General features: G+C 36.9%; 1 protein-coding gene across 2 annotated transcripts in view; it reads left to right on the forward strand.

Annotated features, from left to right (window-relative positions):
- The first annotated feature begins 11,175 nt into the window (after positions 1-11,175).
- cbfa2t3 (CBFA2/RUNX1 partner transcriptional co-repressor 3) overlaps positions 11,176-14,972 on the forward strand; it is a 39,832-nt gene continuing 36,035 nt past the window's right edge. For both annotated transcript variants that reach the window (XM_073835723.1, XM_073835724.1), the window contains exon 1: positions 11,176-12,039. The gene's annotated coding sequence lies outside the window, so the exon portion shown is untranslated. The remainder of the gene's footprint in view (positions 12,040-14,972) is intronic.

The following is a 14,972-nucleotide window of genomic DNA, read 5'->3' on the forward strand; positions in this document are numbered from 1 at the left end:
CTTTTTACTTTGAGATCGTTCATAGATTAATGACCAATTTAAAATCATAATAAGAAATAGTAAATATTAATACAAAAAGTATTTAGATGTAACCCCCTTTGTAATCATTAAAGGTCCCATATCGTCAAAATCAAAATTTCCTGGCTTTTTTCATGATAACTACGGTCTAGGGGCTATCTAACTACCATATGAGTTTCAAAACAGTCAATCCACAGTAAACTGCACACAGCCTGCTTAAAGTAGCTGTTCATTTTCACGAGCAGCTGTGACTTCCGTAACGATGTGACGTCCGATCGACTCAAGTCACCGCCTTCAGTCACAAACCAACGTCCCACCCTCCTTTTGTCAAACCCCCAGACCACAACGCATCCATTCCATTGAGCAACAACAACAGGAAAACAAGTTGAGAAAACCCTGTTCAGTCGATAGATGTCAAGCTATGATCATTACACAGGCTTCAGAACAACGTTAATATAAGAGACCAGCAGCAGCCTCTTTCACACAGCGATTCCGGTAAATACACGCATAATGTGTCCCACGATTTGTTCCGGAATTGTTTAATTTGGTTCATTCACAGTTGTTTTCCGGAATCTGTGCTTGCTTTACACACAAACCATAAAGACATGTGACGTTTGGATGTGAGATGTAATGCGACGCGTACGTTTCACTAAACTGAAACTAACCTGAACAAACTGTGCTTCAGCGCTGATAGTGAGGAGCTGGCTCTGCCTGATGATCGCTGCTTCATTCCACTTTGCACATAACGTTATTTTTCGTTGTGAAGAGTCGCTTGATAACGTGCATCATTACTTCAACACTGCCTTTAGGTTCTGGCTTCGGTTCACACAGTTGCCTAATTTTCCAGAATCAGCGCGCATTGTGAAAGGGGCTTTACTAAAGCAACAGTTATGTAGCCTACTGCATTCGGTGTTCGTAAAAGAAAAAACATTAATGATCATTCTAAAATATCCTGTTGAGTAGCTCTCTGAGCTCGCTTATGCTTACAGCATACATGACCGTAGTTACCTGTGATTGGCCTGGTTGTGCGTCGCTCAGAAAACAACAGGCCAATCAGAAGAGAGGCTCATGAATATTAATTAGATGGGCCAAAATCGACCTGTTTTTGACAGAGCTCCTAAAAAAGGAGCTGTAAAAATATATTGAGATGGATTTTGGCACTTATACCGCAAATATATATTCTTAAGGACATCAACAAATAAAATAAACCTCCAGAAATGTGTACGATATGGGACCTTTAACAGTTTCATAAGTAACTGTAATTTAATTACACATTTCTTCCTCAGTAACTGTAACAGATTACGTTTACATTTCTAATTAAATTATGTAACACTGTTTCATGTAACTAGTTATTTCCCTACACTGATTGATAAGCAAAAACGCACAAAAATAGACCAAAATACAATAAAAAATAACATGTGCAGTATATACCGTATGTACTGAGAAAAAGTGCATAAAAGAGTTGCAACTCAACAGTTTATACAACTATAAATATAATATTTATATTTTTGATATATTACACACTTTATTTAGTTTCTACAGCTTAATGAACTTGTTTTTTTTTTAAGTTCAATCATCAATGTTGAATGAAAATGTAATAACTTGCATTTAAGACCAGATTTGACAGTTATTTTGCTCATTTTTTTCTTCTGCAACTGAAAATAGTATCTCTACATCCAAAGCATCAGGCTTTGAGTCTGTGTATATAATAAACACTAAAAGTTAATAATAAATAATGAACAATGTATTATAGTGAACCGACACGATTTCATCTTTTGTTTAAAGCGTCTTAATCACTCCTTTTAAGTGCTATTCTACACTCTTAAAAATAAAGGTGCTTTAAAAGGTTCTTCAAGCGATGCCATAGAAGAACCATTTTTGGTTCCACAAAGAACCATCTGTTTCTTACCTTTTTATAATCTGAAGAACCTTCTCTCACCACATAGAACCTTTTGTGAAACAGAAAGGTTTTTGGGTGTAAAAAAGACCACACTCCTATGCAGTTCTCTTTTCTGTCTTCTTTGATTAGTTTTTGTGTGTGTGTGTGTGTGTGTGTGTGTGTGTGTGTGTGTGTGTGTGTGTGTGTGTGTGTGTGTGTGTTCGAACATACATGACATGCAGCTTCCTTACCCAGCAGTCTCAGCCCAGCAAATGTGCTGAAAAAATAACCCATAGTGTACTGTGGCAGTCATTTCTGTACTTAAGGGAGTGATAGAGTTTCCCTCAAATAAATGACTTATCAGCTAGATTTTTTTTAAATTATGGCTTCACTATGACATCAGAACAGGAAACTTACCATAGATGTGCTCCCTGTGCCAACACTGAGGTGTCTGGATGCAACAGAACATGAAACCAGGCTTATGTACAGTGTTTCTTACTTCACCCATACATTCTTTTTAACCCCTTCTATTCATCTATAGCTTTACAATAGGAGGCATAGCAGGAGTGTGTAAGCAGCATGTGTGGCCCTAGAAGGACCTGACAGGGTAGGACAGGCAGGGGTATAACTCCCCAGCAGGGAAGAGGGCCATAAACACTACATCAAGACCTGGGACAACCAGTCATCCATCTCCTAAACAACCAGGAACTCATTCTGTTGAAGATAGCACTCCACTGAGGTAGCGGCATAAATAACCCTAGTAAAAAAACAACTTATGCCATAATTTATTTAAAATACATTTGTTTTATGCTTCAATTCCATTAACATATTTATCGACATATCACTTAAGACTTACTGAAATAAAATTACGATGGAACTGTTTTTGCACAATGCACATTTCTTAATATTAAGCCTAAAATGCGTTTTAATATCACTATTAATAAGGATTCTATGATCTCTGTATAATATCAGTCTTTAAATGCAAGATATTTAAAATGCACTTGCAATGGTTCAACTTTCAAGTACACTCTTAAAAAAGGTGCTTCACAATGCCATAGAAGAACCTTTTTTTTTCTAAATGGTTGCATCAAGACCCTTGAACATCTAAAGAACCTTTCTGTTTCACAAAAGGTTCTTTGTGGTTAAAAAGGGTTCTTCAGATTATAAAAAGGTATGAAAGAGATGGTTCTTTGAAGAACCTTTGACTAAATGGTTCTTTGTGGAACCAAAAATGGTTCTTCTATGGCATCGCATGAAGAACCTTTTAAAGCACCTGTATTTTTAAGAGTGTATACTTGATATACAAATTCAGTTGTTCCAATTTAGCAGATTTTATGTATACCAATAGTACAACTGCAGGGTATTTTTTATTAAGCATGTAAATATGTACATGCATTTGTAGCATACTTGGCACAAATTAATGCATTTGAAATACATTTTTGTTCACTATAGCTTCCCTATAGCAAAATGTAAAATACATGTGAGAGAAAATATAAAATAATTAGATGAACAAAGTTTGAACCATATAGAAAATGGATTTGATCATTTGGTCTTTAAATCTCTGACTTTAAGTCTCAATGTATTACTGGTATTTGCTAAGATAATCATCACCAATACTAATCTTTATACTTTTTGCTTGGATTATATAATCAGTGAGGAGCTTCTTCTCTTTAACTCCAATTGTCATGACAAGTTTGGAGTTTTGAACTCATTTTTATACCTGTTTAAAACTTAAACGTAAAGCGATCCACTGATTTGACTATTTGCTGAGTTAACTCATGTTAGTTGAGTTTACTAACTCAAGGCAGCAGGTGAACTTCAACTTCAAAGTTTAACCAGCTGGAAATGTTTTTAGGCATCAAAACTGGTTTGGTCTCGTTATAGCAAACAGCCGCTAAGGAATCACACAGAAAACCCTGTTGTAGATATAAAAATAATAAAAGTTCAAAAATGTGTTGTTTTCCCTTCAAATACTTTTAATATGTTCCCCTGACCTAATCAAATTCCAGTCAACAGATATTACTGAAGCTCTTACCATCTGTTTTATCACAAAGTTGGTGTTTACTTTTCAGAAAGGTGGCTGTTTTTAAGAAGAGTAATATTGTTTTTGTTTGGGGTCAGCTTGAAACCAACAAAGACAAACTAGAGAAAATATAGTTAAACAACTCAAGTAAATAACTGACAGCAGTGAACTGCTACAAAATGTACTCTAATCAGAAAATCTTAACAAAATGAAATTCATTACTGTCATGTTTTCTGGTGTCTATGAGACTCCAATGTACTATAGGTTTTTTCTATAGGAGATCAAGTTGTTTTTTTATTAGTTTGATAATATTGGGAATAGTCATGAAGTATCATTCGGACCTTAAGCAGCACATGTGGATTAAGTGCAAAGTCAAAATTCTTTCCTGATTGATTTTTTTTAAGTAAACCAATTAAAACTGCATGAATCAGCAGATGCATATCATTAATGATGACATATTTGGCTGCACATTTAGTGATTTCACTTGAATAGACAGTCAGTGAATAAGACCTTGCAAGTGCCTTGGTCCTTTATTGATTGGAAGGAAGGATAAAATGTAATGTAAAGAATCTTAAAGATTTTCAATAACTTATGCAGCCACTGTTTGCAGCAAATGTAAAGAGAGATCACAATCACAGATTTTTAAGAGTGTTGACAGAGTCTTTCTCAGGTAGAGGGGACTGAAGCACCTCTACATAAAGTCTAGAATGACTAATGAAGGTGATCAGGGCTACTTGACAGTTACAGACAGGTGTGTTGGACCAGGGTTGGAACTAAAGTCTGATGGGCTGGAGATTCCTGGACTATAGTGTAAGACTGGGGCTTTCATCTCTGGCCCTCAAGGTCCACTTTCCTAGGGAGTTTAGCTCCAACCCTAATCAAACACACCTGAACAAGTTATTCATGTAGTCTTCAGGATTGTTTGAAAGATACAGGCACATGAGTTTAATCAGTGTTGGAGCAAAACTCTGAAAGTAAAGTGGATCTAAAGTAGTCTCGCGTAGCCAGACCTTCAGACTGATGGCAGAAGGTCTGGAACCTTGTCCGCTTTGAATGGCCAAGGTCCACCCAAGAGGCCATATGACTGACAGGTAAAGCAACCAATCACATTTAGTTTATCTTGTTTAGGGATGTGGAAATGTCCCCACAATAACTTTAAATATGTTGTGCTGCGAACCTTTAATATTTCACATAGTTTTGAAAATCCAGCATTTCGTTAAACTTGATCCTGATAAGCGCTCATCATAATCGTTGTAAACACGACTTTCTTTTTTCGTAAGGAGCTGTTTTTTTATTTTTATTTTTTTTGTTTTTTTGTGATAGTTGTTCATGAGTCCCTTGTTTGTCCTGAACAGTTAAACTGCATACTGTTCTGCAAAATGCATCCTGAAGGATTTTTCTGAAGTGAAATGTTTTTTAACATTTTTGTGTACCCTTTCCAACAATGACTGTATGAATTTGAGATCCATCTTTTCACACTAAGGGCAATTGAGGGACTCATATCCAACTATTACAGAAGGTTCAAATGCTCATTGATGCTTCAGAAGGAAACAGCATGCATTAAGAGCCAGGGTGTGAAAACTTTTTGAATTTGAATATAAGGGTAAATTTCACTTATTTTGTCTTCTTGGAAACATGTAAGTATCTTCTGTAGCTCCTGAAGGGCAGTACTATGAAAAAAAGATATTTAGGCAAAATATGAAAAATGTACACATCTTCATTCTGTTCAAAAGTTTACACCCCTGGCTCTTAATGCAACGTTTTTCCTTCTGGAGCATCAGTGAGTGTTTGAAACTTCTGTAATAGTTGCATATGAATCCCTCAGTTGCCTTTAGTGTAAAAAGTTGGATCTCAGAATCATACAGTCGTTGTTGGAAAGGGTTCAAATACACAAAAATGCTGAAAAACCAAAGAATTTGTGGGATTTTTCTGAAGAACAGCGGGAAGTTTAACTGTTCAGGACAAACAAGGGACTCATGAACAACTATTACAAAAAAAAATCATTCAGGTCACAACACAGTGTTAAGAATCAAGTGTATGTAAACTTTTGAACAGGGTAATTTTATAAATTCAATTATAATTTTCTCTTGTGGACTATATCTTAACGTCTTTTATGTGAAATATCAGAAACACTTTCTATGAAGCCCTTATTTATAATACATTATAAGGGTATTTATAAGGCATTATAATGAATCCATAATGCATTATAAAAACCTTATATATGTTATATAATCTCATGAATAATCATAACAACAATTATAATTACTTGAGAATTGAAGGTTTACATACTTGCAAAGTTACTTATAATCGGTCTGTCTTTTGGGGAACTATCAAAATACAGTGTTAGCATAATATTTAGCATACTACTAATAATAATTAATGCTAGATGACATGCAGTTGCAGAGTTACTGATAATACAAATGTGACATATTACACATTCATCTGATCTGATCTTATGGCTCTTTGAGAAATATTATTATTATTACTTATAAGTGGTCTTTGTATGCTTTAAGTAAAGTAACATGAGTAACATGGCAAGATATGAGACTTGTAATACATTATAGCTATGAGGAGGTAATCATACTCTTAAAAGCTGTAACCACAAATATATAAAAATAAAATACTTTAAAACTGCTCTTATGAATACTCAGGAGATGAAACTTTATGAAAATAAAATTATAAGTTTTTTTTTATAATGCATTATGCTTTCATTATAATGCCTTAAGAGTACCCTTATAATGCTTTATAAATACAGGCTTCATAGAAAGTGTTACTGAAATATCTTATTCAGGTCAGTACTAAATAAAAAATAGCATGTATTTTGTATGATCCCTCATATTTTGGTCAAATAATTAACATTTTGCAGATTCTGCAAGGTGTATGTAAACTTTTGACATCAACTGCACCTTTGTGTATGAAATGTGCTATATAAATAAACTTAAATTGTACTTAAATTTGTTGCAGATCATGGCATTACATTGCCTTGGAAGCCAGTCTAAAACAAGATTTTTTAGGAGGAACCTTCATTAACGAAACACTGGGCAACAAGGCAGTAAGGCAACTGCTTGAGGTTCAAGCTCAGCCAGGGTGTATTCGCAGGAGACAGCTCCTAACGTTTCACACTTGATAAGTTTGAGACGTTTGCCCTTGCAAGCACAGCATAGACTGACACATCCGTAAATGTAGCCAAATTGCATTTGGCTGTAGAAAAATCCTCAAATATCTGAGCAGATATTGCATGTCCACACCAGAGTTGACCACATATCAGTACGGTGGATTAAGAATTATGGGTGTAGAGGACTCAAGTCATAGAGGATTTATTTAATATCTGTGAACTGGGTATTAGCTGTCATGAGAGAAGGAGAGGTGGAGCCAGTGCAATGAGGGCTGCTCTTTTTACAGGATTTCTCAAGCTAAGAGTTTTGATCTAGTGTAGTGTCCAATTCCATTGACATCACTTCACACACATACACTAAACACCGGTACACTCCCACACACATGCTTTTTTCACACGCTTCAAGTCAGTGAAGTGCTCATAACCCATATTACTTGTGTGATGTAACATATTCCCAGGTAAAACATGATATTTAATAATAATAATAAATAACATAGGTCAAATCCTATGATTTTTATCCATCATAAAAAGTGGTATCTATAGCAGATGATCAGATATGGGTGGTTTAAAAAAAATATGAAAGAATATTAATAAAAAATATGTTTTTTTTTAAGTAAATAGGATCCTTTATTTCCCAGTTTGATTTCATCATGCTTTAAAGCTTTATCTAAAGGGCCACTGTAATAAAATGACTTCTGTTTTTTTTTTTTTACCATTTTCCAGATGGAAGATAATCTGTAACCATAACCAGTAATACACTTATGTTAGATTTGTGATTTTCTCAGAGTGTTTTGACTGGAGGCTTCTCAGGCTGACCAGGCAAGTGGAATGGTGGGACTAAAGAAGGTATGGGGCAGCTGTCTCTGTGTACTTTATACCAGTGGTTCCCAATTCCAGTCCTGGGGACCCCCTGCTCTGCACATTTTGCATGTCTCCCTTTTTTAACACACCTGACAGAGATCATCAGCTTGTTAAGGGAGAGAGCCATGAACTGAACTAATGATCTGATGATCTCAATCAGGTGTGTTAAAAAAGGGAGACATGCAAAATGTGCAGAGCAGGGGGTCCCCAGGACTGGAATTGGGAACCACTGCTTTATACCACCGGCGCTTTCTCCAGCAGTGTAGTGCTAACTATGTTTGTTTACATGCCTTTACATCCCCGCATTTCTGAGGGGTGGGGGAAGAAAGGCAGATGTGCGTTTCTCATCGGCTCACCTGCGGTGACACCATCAGATCCTCCCCCTAAAACTGAGTCACAATGCTAGTGAATGGCTAGCAGGTGCGGTGATGGTTAAACAGTCAAAAATGGGGGAATCAACTGAACAAAATAGAGGGAGGGGGGTTGGAGAATAAGTCGGTCAATTTTTTAGCAGCAGCTGTATTTACTAGAGCTTTTACGCCAGTACCTTTGAGGAGGAATATATTCTGCATTGAATATTCTGCCCAAACCCCAAGAAGCAAAAGGCATATTCATATTCAAATACAGCTGAAAATGTCTGTGGAAATGCCATCTCTTATCCATATTCATAGTTGGTGCATGCAGCTCTTTGAATCGCTCAACTAACTCTGCAATTCAATTGAAGTGTACCATAGATTTTAGCTGAAAGGTATTTGTCATGGTCTTAGAAAAAATAGTTAATGTAAATTATAGTTTTATAAGCCGCTGATAAGCAGTCAACATTTTTTTTTATAACTCATAAGTTTAAGTTATATTAAGCCTTAAAGTTCTGCATAATTAAGAGTGTGGCCACTTGAGTGACAGGTGGATCGCCACTGCTGTCACCATTGTGGCGCTAGGCGGGCGTATTTTCAGCAACCAGCTCCACCCACGGTATTACGTTCCTTTATAATGTTGAAATCAAAGGCGTTAACAAATTTCTTAGTGAAAATGAACGGGGTGAAAAAAAAGGTCCCTTCGATTTCTCAAAAAACAAAAAAATCGCTAAATCCTCCAGTTCAGATCTCAAGCTGCACTAGGTAGGCATATATTTTAAGGAACTCAATTGAAAATGTACACATAACATATTAATACATACTTTCATAGACAAGTGTTTAGCGAATCCAGCGATGAAGTCGCCAAGATTTGAGAAGCAGTCTCCGGTAAAATGACGAGGACACAACAAAAGGTTCGAACTGTAAAATAATAATAATAATATTTTAACCACTGATTCTTAACATTATCATCTTTCGGAAATGAAAAAAAAAACAAACTTGCTTTTCACAGCGCCGAACACAGCGTCTTCTCGACAAACTAGAGGAAGTGTTTGTGGGCAGAGTGTTTGTATTTCACAGGGATTATGCATATGTGTTACCTAGTTAAGTATAGGTATCAGGCAGAAGATTCGAAAATATGACGACTTGTTAAGGCTTTTGAAAGACAATATCTTTATTTATCATGCACTTTTTTGATTAACAACTTTGCAGACTCTTTACATTGAAGGATAGCTACGTTACAAACTGCAAAAAAAAATTTTTTTTTTCGAAAGTCCATATGACCTACTCTTTAAAATTATAAACCATTGCACATACCGTTCAAAACGAAGACAAAATGTATTTGGACACTTTTAGGTTTTATTGTTAAAGGGGTCATCGGATGCAAAACTAACTTTTACATGTTGTTTGAACATTAATGTGTGTTGGCAGTTTGTGTACACAACCACCCAACAATGATAAAAATCCACCCAGTGGTATTTTTTTAATCTAAAGTAATATCCCCTTTTTAAAATCAGGTCATTCTCAGCTTCTTGTCGTTGTGACGAAACACAGTTGATTGACATGAGCATCTTACCTTAGACCCGCCCTCACCAAGCTGAAACAGTCCGAATACGAATGCCATTGTGTAGACTCAGGTGCGAAGGAAGACTCTAATTCAGCGATTGAGGTGTTCTGTTGTTAGATGTAATAATGAACATAGCAGTAGTCATTTACTACATATGCATCTATGTTCGTGTGAATCATTCGTGATGCAGCTTCACCCACAGCAGAAGTGAGTATAAGGGTTTTTTTATGCATCTTTGCAAATGGCCTTTCTTAATAATGTGCTTGTTGGCAAGTCTCGCCAATAAACGCAGCTAAATGCAGCTAAGCATTGCGGCTAAAGTAAACATTACAGCTCATACTCCCTCAGCAGAGAGAGGCGGGGCGAGCAGAGCTCATTTGCATTTAAAGGGCCCATGCGATAAAATGAACTGATATTTTGCAGAGCTGATTCTGACAAGGTAAAAGGGTGTTTTTTACACTACTATTGAGAATTTTTAACCAAAGTATATTAGAGACTTCATTAAGACACTAAAGAATCATATGAACTTGTGGAAAATGGGCATCCGATGACCCCTTTAATATGATGTACTGTGGTTGCGCTTGCACAGCTCTGTGAACTTATTAGCAAAATGGCTCATATAATATAGTGTCACTTGTTTTAATATTTAAAATTAGTATTATACATATATGTTTTGCTCAGAAATATAAGGATATGTATATCGACAGTAGCTGACAGTTATATAAATTGCTGAAAAGTAAGGACCATCCATCAACGCTCTACACTTAGACAGCATGTTTAAATAAAGCACATGATGCTACTGAGAAAAAAAATGAAATGCTCAGTTTGTTACTATGTTACAAAAACATCATATCTCCCATCTGATTTGAATGCCCTCGATCGGGCTTCGGGCACCAGCTGCCTGGCTGTCAATTGCCTGATGAATGTGAGTGTTTGCGCGCTTCACTGACGCGCACGAACTGATATGGGGAAACAGCGGCCCCTAGCGGCGAGCGATCAAAATGCGTGTAAAAACCTGGCAAAAACGCCCGGCGGTGTGGAAGGACCATCAATACTGCTCTCATGAGAATCAATCTGACATTTTTATCAGAGTCAGGGACAGTGCTTATGATCCCTTAAGAATTGCAGAAAATTGTGGGCACATCCTAATTATGTTAATAGCAAGTCTATTAAAAATGTGATATGAATTATATTAGGAATCCTCAATATCAGAGGGGGTTATACAGCACAAGGGAGGCAGGCTGTCAGCTTGTGGGTCTGAGGAGCTGTCAGAGAGAGAGAGAGAGGGAGAGCGAGCGAGCGAGCGAGCGAGCGAGAGGTTAGAAGCGCAGGAGAACGCTTCTCTTCTCCAGATGGTGTTTTAAACGCAGACAGAAGGGTCATTAGACAACACACCAGCTTCCAACCACTGACAACAACAAAAATAAACCAAAACGCGAGATGGTGCAGAGCGAAACAACGCAGAATGTGTAACATCAGTTAGCTGGGACACGAATGATGTTTTTAATGGACCGTTTTTTCGCGTTCAGTGTGGAGGGAGTTCGCGACGAACAGTTGGAGTATTAACGGGAAGATCTCCGAAACACTCCCTATCTGAATCATTTCTGTAGACGAGGACTTTCAGGATTTACGAGAGACAATATTCACTACACTTCTACTTGGAAACATGGAGCATCAGTGGCAATATTAAAAACATCTTCTATCTTACAGGAGGGATCACGGACATCTACTGTGGAATACGATATTTAAAAAAAAAAACACCAAGAACGCGAGATCTGAACTGGAGGACTTTGCGATTTTTTTTTTGTGTTTTGAGAAATCGAAGCGAACTTTTTTTCGCCCTGTGCATTTTTGCTAAGAAATTTGTTAACACCTTTGAAGATTTCGACATTTTAAAGGAACGTAATACCAAAGTCTCACTACTTTAATACTAAAGCTCCGCTGTGTTCTAGCTTTGTATGATATATTTTCGATTTCTTGCAATTGAATTACCTCATTATTTATTACTATAACGAAAAGTCAGCATCGCGTGCAATCCAAAGGAGTTCAGAACTCTCTCTTTCAGACACTCTTTGATAAAACGGCATATTTTTATTCATTTTGGAAAGTTCTCACCTTTTTCTGTGACAACTGAGGCGTAATAATCTCCGTTTATTTCTGCTTTTATTTTCACGTGGATTATTTTTTGCTGCAAATACCTCAGTTTGACTTCGACCTTCAAAAGTAAGTGATGCCTCTGTTTTATCTTTTAATACTTTGTTTGTTCAACATTAGCGGCTATTTCTTGCAGACATGTCAGTCTGGACTTAAGCGAATATCTTATAAGATGCTTGGTCTTCTAGTGCAGTCCAGCAATATAGATATTAAATCATGAACGCAACGACATACCTGCTCAGTTGCAGTTTGTTTTTATATGCTATAAATACAAAATACATAGCCTATATATATGAAACACAAACGACATCAAACTACTTTGCTTAAAACATTGTTTCTTTCAAAATTAGATGCAAACTTAATAACAGAAAGTCTGTTATAATCAATAAAATCTTATTCTCAAACCTGTGTTGAATAATGGCTAATTTGTGTTTAAATCTGTATGTTATTTGTGTTTTGAAAAGAATTTTGCCAAAACAATCCCAACCTTTGAATTTGAACTTATTAGAGATGATCTAATTCACTTAGGTCTGATCTGCCAGAAATTTGCTCACACTTAGCCTTTATTAATTGTTTCACATTTTTTTTTAAGAGAAAGAGGTTAGATGTTTAGTTTAAAACAATATTTAACTGAAAGTATTAATAATAAACCTTGCTCATAATAACGAACAAGCAGAAATGACTGCATATTTAAGCACATCAGATGGCTTCACTCTTATGAAAAAGCAGCAATTTATAGCAGTCATCAGCCTGGCAATCTCTGCACCTGTTCTTCTAATAAATGATTAGTCTATATGAGCACAAACATGAAGATGTGATCTGGTGCATTATGATGAATTGTTCATTGCAACCTTGCCAGCACACTGATGGATGAAACCACAATATGCTCTGTTGCAACATCATGTCTTAACTGTCCTTCAGTCCAGCTCAGTCAGCACCCGTTGATGTTACTGCCGTTGCACTGCAAACCACCACTTTACTCTTCAATTGACCCCAGTAAAGATCAGCTGAATTATGAATGAACAGACGGTAATAGTTCTCCCAACAGCTAAATGTCTAAAGGTGAAACCGCGCTGTGGCCACAAACTATCCTTAAACATTACCACCAAATAGCCTTTATAGCTTTTACAGGCAAATGTCCCTGCTGCATGCACTAAAGCACCTCTACTAAGAGAAAGCCATTCATTAATTTTAAAGCGATTATTCAATTTGCTTTCATGCCATCTTCAGTAGATTTATATAGAAGAGGCAGTATATGGGGTCAAGTCAAATGGCTCTGAGGAGACACTGCTTTCATTGGTAGATATAGAGAACTTGTTTAAAATCATGAAAGGTTTTGCAGCATCTGTTGAGGGTCCATGGAGTCAGTCTTACCAGCTCACTGTCTGCACTTAAACATACATGTGCATAAAACATGACAGTTTTTTTTAAACCACCATTCATACTGTTTTTCATGAAGAACAATAATTTGAAAACTCATAATGTAAACTTTACTACGGTTCTGTAATCCTAAAAAAAAAACACTTAGTAAACCACTTAGATATTATAAAATGTAAATCTAGTTTACAAAACAAGGTGTATAGCATCCAGAAATGATCTTCTAAGAATTCATAAAGTCTCACGCTTGTACTATGATGCAGTCAGAGTTTGTCATGTGGAAGGTGTCAGTTTCTATGGATGTGCCATATATCTTAAGTTCACTGGTGTATAGGATGCCCGCATTCAGGCTGTGAGAGCGTGTCCTTGTGGCAGTGCTCTGCAATGGGAACAGGGACATGGTGTGCACTGGAGGTAATTATTGTAATTTGAGTGCGGGTGCAGGTGAAGTTTGCCGTCTCGTAATTAACGAGAGGAGCAGATGGCAGTGGGCGGGAGATGGGTGCAGGCAGACGGCCGGCAAAGCAGCAGAGGGAGGGAGGAAGAGAGAACGAGAGAACTAGGGGGTGGGGTCAGGCACTGATCAGTAAGCACAGGCACCTGATCGGTCAGGTAGCCTGACTGTCAACCGCACAATAGACCTTGCTCACAACTAAGTCCTCGACACGTGGCAGCACTGCACCTAAGATGCCAGTTTGTACAAGTTTTGGCAAAGGCAATACTATGCAAAGAGTTACTCAAATCCATAAATAGAAGTTTTGTGTAGTTGCGCAGTGGGTTGTGCATTTGCTGGTGATATAAAAAAGGCGTTTGTGTTTATACAGTAGGTAAACCGGTTTGAATCTGGCATGCAACGTATCCTGATTCTGTTCAGTAGTGGATGTGTGCACAAAAAAGGATTGTTGTACTAATAGTGGGTAGAGTCCTGTGACATAGTGGGTAGTACATGTGCTTGCCACACACAAACAGCCAGACGCAGGTTCGAGCCTGGACTACATCATACCTTTAAACCTATTTTCCCATCTACTTTCCTGTTTTACATGGCTACACTATAAGCAAAAAATCTGTAGAAATCAGAAAAGGTACTGGTAGTTTTACAGACATTTCCTTTATGCGTAAAGTACAGTATAATGCAATGCATAATTCAAAATGCTGTGAAACTCCTTTATATTAACACTGTATATTTTGCTTTCCTTGTATACAGACAGTGTATAAATTAAATGCAGAAAGCCTTTTAATATTTGTGTGATATATTTTTCCATTTTTAAAAATGGATTACCTTAAGATTTACCATTATGTAAAGTCAGCATTGGACTATGTTTTTGATAAACTAAAATTTAATTGACTAATAATATGAATTTAATTGAAGTTTATTTGCTATCTAGCCATCTCAGCATCTAGAGAGCTGTCAGATCACAGACTGATCCTAATTCCTATAATGCATTAATGCAATTGTGCAGTCACATGAGTCCTGAGCAGGTGGGGACGTCCGCAAGCTTTAGAACTGAGGTGTTTGAACCTGTTTTGTTTATTTGTTGATGTCTTTAGAAGAGCTCAGCGGAGATTATCCAGGTCTATTATCTACATTGGCTGCCAGAGAGAGCACTTATGTGTCACTTATGTCC

Source organism: Garra rufa, chromosome 3, assembly GCF_049309525.1.
Source record: "Garra rufa chromosome 3, GarRuf1.0, whole genome shotgun sequence".
Classification (NCBI taxonomy): Eukaryota; Metazoa; Chordata; class Actinopteri; order Cypriniformes; family Cyprinidae; genus Garra; species Garra rufa.